The sequence below is a fragment of the Panthera pardus genome, unplaced genomic scaffold (assembly GCF_024362965.1).
Source record: "Panthera pardus isolate Hobbes unplaced genomic scaffold, ASM2436296v1 HiC_scaffold_2, whole genome shotgun sequence".
Classification (NCBI taxonomy): Eukaryota; Metazoa; Chordata; class Mammalia; order Carnivora; family Felidae; genus Panthera; species Panthera pardus.
In genome coordinates, this window is record NW_026526765.1 from 58,336,256 (window position 1) to 58,348,456 (window position 12,201).

The 12,201-nt window shown below is 45.3% G+C and overlaps 1 protein-coding gene and 1 pseudogene across 19 annotated transcripts in view; one reads left to right on the forward strand and one right to left on the reverse strand.

Annotated features, from left to right (window-relative positions):
• Positions 1 to 12,201, forward strand: part of TENM2 (teneurin transmembrane protein 2) — a 1,291,038-nt gene that overhangs the window by 1,178,675 nt on the left and 100,162 nt on the right. The window lies entirely within an intron of this gene.
• Positions 10,576 to 11,296, reverse strand: LOC109267452 (40S ribosomal protein S11-like; annotated as a pseudogene).

Consider the following 12,201-nt stretch of genomic DNA (forward strand, 5'->3'; position numbering starts at 1 on the left):
GATTGCAGCTCGTTCCAGGAGAAAACCAAATTCCTGAAATAGTGGAGCTAGAGGAGACTTCAATAGGTGCGACTGGTGCTGGTCTGAGGACTAGGCTACAAGCACAGTGCAGGGTCCCTCCCGCTGGGCAGAGGCAGAGCATCAGAAAGGCAAGGCACAAAAGCAAATGAGGCAGTGATTATGCTAAAGACAATAATGGCCTTGTTATGGGAACTATTAAAGCAAACCTCCCAAGGAAGTAATTAGCCACCAAGAAAAAAAAAAAGGCTCTGCATAGTGTTTATAAAAAGAAACTCCCAGTTAATTCAGAGTTGCTTATGTCAGGTGAGAGAGGTAGACACGGATTGTCTCTCACCTGGCGTAAGCAATTCACAATTAACTGAGTTCTTTTTTTGGAGGAGATTCCTCAGCACAGAGTATCCTTTTTATGGTTAATTACTTCCCTAGGAGGTGTGCTAAGCACTTTGCTGTTTATTGATAAATATTAAAGTTGCTCCTCATCAACTCCAGATCCAATCCTGCAGCACACTAATTATATCACTTTTTTGTTTGTTTTGGTGGGGGTAGGAGTTCTGCCCCAGGCTCTCTCCTGCTTTGGGAGTTCTCAAGCAAGGCTATGTGGCTTCCAAACCTGACAGTAGGTCAGAGGAGGCACCCAGACAGAGCATGAATATCAGCCTGGGGAGCAGCTGCAATGAACACATTTGTTATGAACCTCATGAATGGGGAAGTAACAGAATGCTCATCCAAAGTGAGTTGGAAGAGGCAAATCATTTTTTCATCTGGGAACACTCTACGTTTAAAAAAAAAATCTCAGTTTAAAGTGATAGATGTTTTTTTTTTTTTATTTTAAACTGAGATAGATATAGATACAAATATTGATGCAGATATTTGAAGCCCTTTTAACGGCCTTTTGCACACTGGGCTCCTCTGGGAGAGAATTAAGCCCTGGTGCTTTATGGCCATTAGTAGTTCTGAAACTTTAGCTTATAGCAAAACCACCTGGAAGGCTTGATTGAACACTGATTGCTAAATCCCCCCGAATTTCTGATTCCACAGACCTGGGGTGGGATGCAAGAATTTTAACTTCTGGTAAATTTCCAAATAATGCTGATGCAGGTTCTCTTTGAGAGCCACTGTCCTAAGACATTCATTGTATGGAATGAGTTAACTCTTCTCCTATGCATCTAGAATGGTACTAGCTAAGTGCCTTCCTTAGAAGACTTGAGAAAATTTTCACCCAAATATTTTCTGGATTCTGCGGTGCTTACAGGAGAAGCCCTGTTGGAAAAAGCTGCATTCAAATATCCCACAAAACCAGTTTATGCTGGTTCCCTGCATTCTTAATCCCATCCCTTTCAAAGTCTCCCAACAACCACCCCCCCCAACCATGTGACCGCTAACTTAACCTCAGGAAAGCAATGGCTGATTCTGAAGGGGTAAGCTTTCCCTGCCATTGACCCTAAGAAGAAGTAGAAACAGTTCAGACACACATGCCAGCAAGTAGACTGTCTTTTTGATAGTGAGAGATCTTCACTTGAACTGCTCACCCCAATTTGAAAAAGAAGAGACTCAAAGAAATATTTTTGCTTACAGAAGACAAATACCAGCTCATTAAAGTCTGAGAATACACACAACATGTGCATCAAGTGACAGGCGGATAATATTTAATTATCACCACCAAGTCAGAGGTGTGATATTTAGTTCATCACAGCCAGGGGTAGGAGAAAGGGTGTAGATTTCCTCTAAAAGTGGGAACCTCAAAGTGGGGAAGCGTTGTTAGACCGTCTGGCCTAGAAAGACAGGCCTTTCTCCTTCCCCACACCCTTTTATCACCCAGAACTTAAGAGTCAGGAGTTCCAGCCCTCTGTCTCTACAAAGCCCAGCTCCCATCATTTCAAGCCAACCTGGGAGTCTGTATGAAGTGCCCATGGAATCCCATCAGATGTCCTCTCCAGTCTGTGGGTGGGGGCCTGGAGTGGAGGGGGTGGGAGAAAGCCCTTCCTAAGCTGAGCTTGTCCACAGTCCCACTTGCATCACATCTTGCTTTACTGCATTAGCAAGCTGTCTGTGTTTCCCTCTGTTGCTTGAACACAGCCCGGAAAGTTAGACTTTTATTCCTTCTCCTGTCACTTCTCTGGTTACTCAGGTGACACCCTAACATCATAAAGGTTAAAAGCCTAGGCTCAGGGGTCAGTCTTTGTGTCCCACTTCTGCAAGTAACGTGACTCCTCAAAGTCTTTTCTTGTCTTTGAAATAGGCATGATAATGCCACCTCCATTAGTAGATGTGAAGTTTCACTGAGGAACATATGCAATATGTTTCACAAAGTGCCTGGCTCATGGGATGTCCCCACATGTTGGCTGCTGCCAGCTCTAATGTCATTAGTAGTGATGTTGCTACTATTTTCTAGAACGGATGCCGAATCCACATAGATGGAGCCCAATCAGTAATTTTCCCACAGTCCATAACCACTGAGGTTCTAACTAGTGCTTATCAAATTTCAGCATTGTATACCACCCTGGAGAGCTTGCTTAAAATTTAGATTTCTAGGGGCACCTGGGTGGCTCAGTCAGTTAAGAGCCCAACTTCAGCTCAGGTCATGATCTCACGGTTTGTGAGCTCCAACACCTTATTGGGCTCTGTGCTGACAGCTCAGAGCCTGGAGCCTGATTCTGATTCAGTGTCTCCTTCTCTTTCTGCCCCTCCCCTGCTCATGTTCTCTCTCTCTCTCTCTCTCTCTCTCTCTCTCTCTCTCTCTCTCTCCCTGAAAAAATGAATAAACATTAAAAAAGGAATTAAAAAACATTTCAATTTCTAGGCCCCTGCCCTTGAGATTCTGATTTATTAAGTCAAATATGGGATATAGGAATCTGCATTTTTGCCAAACACCCCAGAGGATTCTGATACAAGTGGTCTGCAGACCCAAACTTGTTTAAATAATAGTTTCCACTGAGTGGGCTGACCCAGCCCAAAGTCATAGTGCCTACACCCCAAACCCTCCCTCCTAGAATTCCTAGAACACAAAAGAAGTAAAGTGAGGAAAGGGGAGTTTTATTTCAAGAAGAAATAAGTGGGGCACCTGGGTGGCTCATTCGGTTAAGCATCTGACTCTTGATTTCAGCTCATGTCATGATCTCACAGTTCATGAGTTTGAGCCCTTTGCTGAGCCCCACATTGGGCTTCATGCTGACAGTGCAGAGCCTAGCTGGGATTCTCTCTCTGCCCCTCCCCCATTCACACACACACACACACACACACACACACACACACACAATCTCTCTCTCTCTCTCTCTCTCTCTCTCTCTCAAAATCACTAAATAAACTTAAAAAAAAGTAATTGAAAAAATATTAACACTTTCTCATGTTTAGTTTTCGAGTGAATAATTTGAGTGTGTTTTAGAAGTGTTTTCCATTCCCAGATGAAGAGGTGACCAATGTTTGCTTCAAAATTAAAAAAAAACCTTTTGGCCTCCTGGGTGGCTCAGTCACTTAAGCATCTGACTCTTGATCTCAGCTTAGATCATGATTTCATGGTTCGTGAGCTCAAGCCCCGCACCAGGCTCTGTGCTGATCACGCAGAGCCTGCTTGGGATTCTGTCTCTCCTTCTCTTTGTCCCTCACCTCCTTGTGCTTGCTCTCTCTCTCTCTCTGTCTCTGTCTCTGAAAATAAAAAAAAACTTAAAAACCTTCAAATTTTAAAACTCCTTTAACTCTCCATCATCAGGAGATTCGCATCCATCCACCCATCCACTAGCTATTTGTTCATGGTTTAACAAAGATTCATTGAGGGTTTACTGAATGTTAGACACTGGAAATAATAAGATATGATACATGTCTGCAAAGAGTCCACATCCATCTGGAAAGATAAGATGTATAAACACATTATTATAATTATTATAGTCAGGGCTGACAGAGTGGAAGACCTTCCTTCAGTGGGAGCATAGAGAAGTGACTATCACAGAGTGTGGGTGTTGGCCACAGGACAGGAGAGAAAGCCCATCACAATATGGAGGCCAATGTCTTCAGTCTTTCTCCTAGGAGAGTCTTCAAAGCCACCATTCTGTGTGGTCATTAACCCCTGATTGTGGCTCTTCCATCCACCAGCAGCTTCTACATTTCTCTCCTTAAATTAAAGGCTCCACTCAGGCTGCTCTTCACAACAGTATTTTCCAGCTCTCCTCCATCTGCGAAGTTTGGTTCCTTGTTTGTCTCCAAAGGAGGCTGCCTTGGGTTAAGAGATGTGGATGCTGGCCTGAGTTCCAGGCACTCCAGCCAGGTCTAAATGAGAAGAAATAACACTGGAGTCTGTCCAAAGCACTTGGAACAGACAAAGCCCACCCCTTGCCCACGGCCTCCTCCCCCCTTTCCCCATCCCATAAACCATCCAAATTGGTTTGACATGATTCAGGGATGCTATTCCGGCATTTATCTCAATTGTTAATTAATAACACCTTGTCTGTGCATTTAGCAGAGCCAAGCTTAGGACTTCAGGGACTCTGGAAGAGTTATAGTTGTCAAGTCCAAATAGTCCCATTTCTTCATCCAATGAGAGATGAAGCTTGGTGAACCCATTGTAAATGCCTTGATTAATGTGTGCAAATCATGTTGATGGATTGGTTGGGTGGGGGTCAGCTTAGAAGTGCAACATTGCTCTATTAATTGGGTTGGATGAGGATTCCCCTTGCAGTCCAAAGACCTTGTGGCAAATGTATCTGGAGTCATAAACAGAGTCCCCAATTAGCTCCCAGAGAGGAAGACAATATATCTAATGCTTAGGAGGAAAATTTGGCCGTGAGGCCACTGCCAGCTGGCCAGGCACTGGGTCTCTTTTCCTTGGGAGGGAAGCAGAACTAACCCCAACTGAGGACCGCATGGCAACAGAGGGCTGAAATTATTCTGGATCATCTAGTGTAAATAAGATCTTTGACCTCTGGGAATATATTTAACTAGAGAACCTTCTGTTTAGGAAACTGAGGGTTGGGGGCCAGTTTTCTATGCAACTTAAAAAAAAAGATAGAATCCATTCTTTATTGCATATAAAGACTATAATCAGTGACATTGGTTGAGAGTTTACATGCAGTGAGCCCTGTGCAGAGCTTTGTATGCATCTGGGTAATGGGAAAGGCAACCAACAGGTGGGAGTCTATGCTACTGCTCCTGCATCATGCTGTCTATTCCTCCACACAGCAGCCTGAGAGATCATTTTGAATTGTAAATCAGATGCCATGCCCTCAAAGGGCTTCTCATGTAGTTAAAATCAAAATCAAATGTTTCACCTTAGCCTGCAGGGCCTTCTATGACATGTCCCTTCCTTCTCTCTCACCTGTCCCCAACTGCCCTCCACGGCCACTCTGCTGCATCCTCTCTGGCCAGCCCCTCATCCTCACACGCTAAGTTGAGGCACACCTCAGGGCCTTTGCTGATCCAGGGCCAGAAATGCTCTGACCTGGGCATTTGGTATGAGTGGCTCCTTGCAGCCATTCTCCATTCTCACTCCAGTGCCCCCTCCCCAAAGAGGCCTGTCTTGACCTGTAAAATCTACCCCTGTCTCTCTCCCATCCCCCTGTGGTGTTTCCTTCACAGCATATGTCACACTTCTAAATTATCCCATCTGTATCCTCCTGGTATGTTGTCTGTGTCCTCATAGCAGAAACAGAGGTTCTATGAATCTGTCTCTTCATAGTTTTTCCATTTCACAGATAAGGATACAGAGGTTTGAGAAAGTAATATTCAAAATAGGCTTCCAACTAACCACTGTGATAGATTGCTTTGCTACTGTAAAGGCAGCAGCTCATTTCTAAAATGCTAACAAAATTTGGAGTCTGTTTCTGAAGAAGGGTCAAACAAGTGCAGAATTTTTTTATAAAGAACCCTCAGTAAAAGTCACCTCAAACAGAAAACTTGTCCATTGAAGACCTTTTCACACTAAATGTATTTTACCGTGGAATTGTTGGCAGGTGGGGTAAACGTTCATGGGTTTACCTAACATCACACCTTCAGTGTTTTATAATGAAGTTTTTAGTAGTTTAAATGATTATTAAGTGTCTCTTAAGGGATTATATTTTTCCCTGATTAGATGACAAATCAAATATTCTTCATAAAATTGTGATTAAAATGCATAATTTGCAAAAAAAAAAAGTTAATTTAAAACACTGTGGACTTATTTTAGGGAATTAAAGGATCAAAACACAGATTTAACTGGTGGCAAAGAGGTAGCATTTATAGCCTTGTGTTGGCTTCCTGTATTTTTCCTTGGCCAGAGAAACTTCCTGGATTGCAGCAAGTACACTCTTGGTGCCTGTGACCAGCATTTGAATAAAGGTTCAAGGGCCCTGGTGCCAGGATTAGCTCTCTTGCTCCCACAATCCCCCCTCAGTCCAGACCAGTGTTTCTCTACCAGGGGTACCTTTACTCTCCAAGGAACATTTTACAACATCAGGAGATATTTTATGAGTCACAGCAGGGAGGAAGGAAGGAGATGCTACTGGCCTCTAGTGGGTAGAGGCCCAGGATGCTGCAAAATAATCCTGTATCCACAGGACAACCCCCACAACAAGGCATGATGTCAATAATGCCAACAATGAGAAATCTGGTGCAGATATTAACATCTCCTAGGGACATATCTGAGGGGTCTGGACAGTTCCAGAACAGGGAGTGTCCTTTGGCTTGATGTCAGAGACGTGATGCATTGAGCACTTACTAAGACTTTACCCACGTTGCCCAAAATAATCACGACAATAGCCCAGAAGAGCCTTCAGTATCCTTTACATCGAGGCAGATGCTAAGGGCCAGATAAGTGGATTGGCTTATCCAGGCCCCACAGCTAAAATGTAGCCATGCCAGGACTCAGAATGCAAGTCAAGAACCTTCTTTGAGGGCCCCTTGCAGCAGCTGACTCTTGTGTCCAGGACCTGAGCAGGGCAATCTATGAGTGTTTAATACCCTTTGCCCCTCAGAAACATGAATTCTGTAGCATTCTGAAAAATAGCATTGGCGTTAGCTTTCCCCACCCCCCAGTTTTTATGTGGAATGCATTTTTCCCACAAAGTGCTTACGCACTGGAATGCTAGGGTACAAGCAGGGAAAGTGGAACAGTTGGACTTTAAATAGCTAGACGTTCTCTGTAGCACAGCACGAGCAGCTGCCCAAGGCCTGTGCTCTTTTATTTGACTTTCTATCTTCTCAGCCAAGAGCTCTGGGGGATTGGAGAGGGGCCAGAACTATGTGGCCGAATGTGAATCCAAAGGAAACTGCAAGGTGTGTTCCAAAGCTCTGTGTCAGGGCCTGCCCTTCTCCCCCTCCCCCCCCCCCCCCCCCCCCCACCGCACAATGAAAACCAAACCTTTCCAGGGGAATTCCCTCCCTTTTCCTGAGCTCAAGGTATTTCAGCATTGATCTGTTAAGCCCATTTCCAGAATTCTGTGGCCACACACGCTGAGGGACACTACCTCTTTGATTCACAGTAATCATGGAGTCTGGGAATGTCAGAGGCAGAGAGGCTAAAATGTGGATTCTCCAGCAGGTACAAAAATCCCAGGGAGGGAAGGGAACTTCTTCAAGGCCAAATAGCAGGCTAGGGCAGATCTGGGCCAGATGCCTGGTTCCCTGTCTGTAAATCCAGCACACTTTCCTCTATGCCATGCTGCCCCCACAGGGACCCCCGTCACCCTCAAGAGAATGTGTGCCTGGCATTACTGATAAGGTCAATCTGAGACCTAAGAACTAGACTAGGCACCCATGCACCTGAGAGAGAGTGAGCCCCTTTAATTGTGCACTGAAGCCAGCCTCACTCACTTTACCCTAGTCCTGGCCCTGTTCGCACCTCTTGTCATGGATGGTGGTGAACAAACACCTCGCCCTATACCAGCCACACACACACACACACACACACACACACACACACACACAGCCAGACCACATGAGTGAATGAGACAGACTGTCCACAAAGAATCCAACGTCTGGTGGAGGGGATGAAACATATGTGAAACTAGACACTACAAAGCCATATACTCAGGATAGAATAAAGACGATGGGGCACCTGGGTGGCTCAGTCGGTTGAGTGTCTGACTTTGGCTCAGGTCATGAGCTCACAGTTGGTGAGTTCAAGCCCCACATCCAGCTTACTTGCTGTCAGTGTACAGCCCTCTTCGGATCCTATGTCTCCCTCACTCTCTGCCCCTCCCCCGCTTGTGCTCTCTTCTCAAAAACAAATAAACATTTAAAAAAATACATTTAAGAATAAGGCTGAGGGGATATGGCAGCCCAGAGAAGGAAGGGGCTTCAGAGGCTTCCAGAGCAGGTAAAATTGAATTTAGAAAGCTACAGAGCACTTCGCTCAGGAACATAGGGAAAGCACTGTGGGCAAAGAAACTGGCAAAGGTACAGAGGCATGAGACAGCAGCACACATCTGGGGACCTCTGAGAAGACTGACAGGACAACCCTGTGTGGAGAGTGGTGGAGGGTGAGGCTTGGGAAGCAGGTCTGGACAGAGAGAGCCAGGTCTTATGTGCCTTGATGGGCAGAGTGAAGTTCACCCCAAGTACTTGCCTTGCCTTCCTCCATTTAGCATCTTGGTCTTCAAAATTGCAATCATCTATCTTCTTGGGTTATTCCTAAACACATGTGCTTACAGCAGAGGAGAAACAGTGGCCTTTCCTTATGTTTCTTCCATTGCATATGTGCATCTTTCGCTGCAAGGGGAGACAGCCTGGCAGGGTGATAAAGAGACTTAGGGGTCAGGGAGCTCTGGGTTCACGTCCTGGCTCAACCACTAATTCACAGTATGAATAGGGGCAAACTGTTCTCTGAAAGTCTCAGTTTTGTCCTCTGTAATGCTAGCTGCCACCTCATAGGATGCTGTGAGCTCAGATGAGTTAATACATGGAAAACACTTATGGTTCGGTGGGCATCAGAATCACCCGGAAGGCATAATGCACAGATTTCTGGGCCCCACTCACAGAGTTTCTGATACAGTAGGTCTGGTGCAGGGCCGAGGGATATGCATTTCTAACAAGTACCCAGGTGATACTGACACTTTGGGTATCACTGACTTGACACAATGGGTGTCATTTTGAGGGAAACCCAAGTGCTAACATAGAGTGATTCCTCCAAGTGTGGCATCCCTGGGTCACCTGATGGGGAGTACAGGCCAAAAAGTTCTGCATCCCAAGGCAGTGGCAACTTGATTGGCATATGGACCCTGGGTTCATCACTGTACTCACCTGCCACAGAGATGGGACTATGGAGAGGGGCTCAGGGCCCCAACTTCCCAGGATCTGTCACCATTTTTAAGAGCACTGGAATAAAGGACAGATGTGGGAAGAGCATGCTAGGAGAGGGTATGTGGTAGCTGGCCCTGGTCTCTTACCTTTGTGACTTCCTGGAGCTTCTCCCATTCCCCCTCAGGCACAGAGTCAATGTTGTGCCCTTTTCTGCCAGGGTCCACAGGCTCTTGGGTCAAGCAGACTTGTGTAAGTTTTGGCTCCAGTTCTTACTGGTTTTACTTCCTTGAGCAAAGCACGTAACCCATCCAAACCTCTGTTTCCTCATCTGTAAACTAGGAACAGCAACACCAACCTCGCAGACATTTTGTGAGGTTTGACTAGAAAGTTTATAGAAAGTGCCTGAATGCCATTTATTGAAATGACAGGTCTAATTATTAGTATCTCCCTGTGTAATGTGACTTCAGATCCTCTAACCACACACACACACTGTTCCCAACCAAAAGCCCATCATGTCAAGTAATACATAACATTTCAAAATCAGAAATCCATTATTTGGTCCCTGTTCTAAAGTATCCTCCTCAATCCCACACCCACTCATGCTACAATGAATGGTATTTTCCCTCAGAGATCACAACCCAGTGATCTGGATAGCTCACTCAGATAATATCTGGCCTACAAAACATCTTTGAATCAGTTGCCGACATTTAACAATGGAGGATTGCATTTAGCCAACAAAGAAACTGAGGAGCTAGAGAGTAGTTTGCCCAAAGTCAACAGCGAAGCACTGGGATTGGAGCCCAGCTCTCCTAATTCTAAATGTCTTGCTTGTGCTCCTCCCAGACCCTTCTTCTGAAAGTAGTTGTATATTAGGTTCTCCAAAGAGTCCAAGGCTGCTGAGTTCTGGGAGAAGAGAGGCAAGGGAAAGGGGAATCCATAGAGAAAGGGACACTGAAGTCACTGGGGCCAGCTTCCCCTACTCTTACTTCTGCTATGCTCGCTCATAAAACACATGGCTCAGGGAGAGCAGATCCAGGGAGAAACTCCCAGCCCATTGGCGCCCATCACTCGAAGCACCCTTTGGTGTCCAACACCACTACTGTCACTTCCCAACTATCATGTGGTCTGCTGCAGTGGTCATTCCTGAATTTCTCATGTGCCACCTTTGTCTATGAATGTTGCTGCACAGATCTGGGCATGCACCCTTGTCTGGCCCTCCATTTATTCACAACCATCAAGGTCATGGTTTTGTAATATCTTTCCACCTCAACCCAGATCATGCCACCAATTTCACTAGGATGGACTATTGGTCTTCCAACTTCCAGGCTATTCCACACAAAGCAGTCAGAAGAATCCTTTTATTTTTATTTTTTTAGCTAGGCCCAAGACTGGGAAGATAACTTTATTTTCTTGGGGTATGGGCAGATGTCAAGTCATAGAACTTCTGGAATTGCTTCTTGGTGCTGGTGGCCTTGGTGACCTCGTGCACCTTAAAGTGCACAGTGTTGCTCAAGGGCCAGCACTCACCCACAGTGACAGTGTCACTGATCTGGACATCCCAGAAGCAGAGGGACAGAGGCACAGACATGTTCTTGCAGCATTTCTTGAATCGGTTGTATTTTCAGATGTAGTGGAGGTAGTAGTCGCAGGTGACAGTGGTCCTCTGCATCTTCATCTTGGGCTCCACACCACACAGAATCTACCCTTGGATGGACACATTACCAGTAAAGGGGCATTTCTTATCAATATCAGTGGTTTCCTTGGGTGTCTGAAAGCCCAGACTAATGTTTTTGTAGTATTGCAGGAGCTTCTCCTTGCCAATTTCTTCCAGCAGGACCTTCTTCTTGTTTTGAAAGATGCTCAACTGCTTTTGGTAGGCATGCTCAGTCTGTATTCCCATCATCTTCCTGGCTGTCTGAAAAAAAGAAGAATCCTTTTAAAAGTCAGATCACATCATGCCCCCATGCAAACCTTCCCTGAGCATTATATCTCCCACAGAATGGCGTCCAGGTCGCAACAATGGCTTCCATTGCTCTGCGTTAGTGAGCTCTTGCTTCTACTCAGCACTTACATCTTCTGTCTACTCTTCTCCCTTATCCCGCCCAACATCCACCATCTTGTTGTTTCTATTCTGATGATACATTGCCACCCTGGGCCTTTGTACTTGCTGTTTCTTCTGCCCAGAATGCTCTTCCTCCAAAGGTTTCCATGACTTGTTTCCTCATTTCAGGTGTCTCCCCAAACACTTCTGGAAAGCCTTGTATCTAAAGTAGTAAACCCCTGGGGTGCCTGGGTGGCTCAGTCAGTTAAGCATCTGACTTCGGCTCAGGTCATGATCTCATGGTTTGTGAGTTTGAGCCCCGCATCAGGCTCTGTGCTGACAGCTCAGAGCCTGGAGCCTGCTTCAGATTCTGTGTCTCCCTCTCTCTGTGTCTTTCTCTCTCTCTCTCTCTCTCTCTCTCTCTCTCTCTCTCTCTCTCTCTCTCTCTCTCAAAAACAAACATTAAAAAAAAACTTTTTAGGGGCTCCTGAGTGGCTCAGTTGGTTAAGCATCCAACTTTGGCTCAGGTCATGATCTCATAGTTCATGGGTTCAAGCCCCACATCGGGCTCTGTGCTAACAGCTCAGAGCCTGGAGCCTGCTTCAGATTCTGTGTCTCCCTCTCTCTCTGCCTCTCCCCAATCACACTCTGTCTCTCTCTCAAAAATAAATAAACATTAAAAAAATATTTTAAGTCTATATACATTTATCTGTTAATTGTTTCCCTTCTAGAATCTAGGTTCCTAACTACAGGGTCCCTCTCTGTCTTGGTCAACTAATTATTAAATGAATTGAATGAATGGAGGTTTTAATGAGAAGACTCTGGGATACACAGCACTTGTCTTTAATGCAATACATTACTTTAGTATGAATACATTTCATTTTAGGATTAAAAATACACCCATACAATGACATCCAAATCACTACCTACCATTC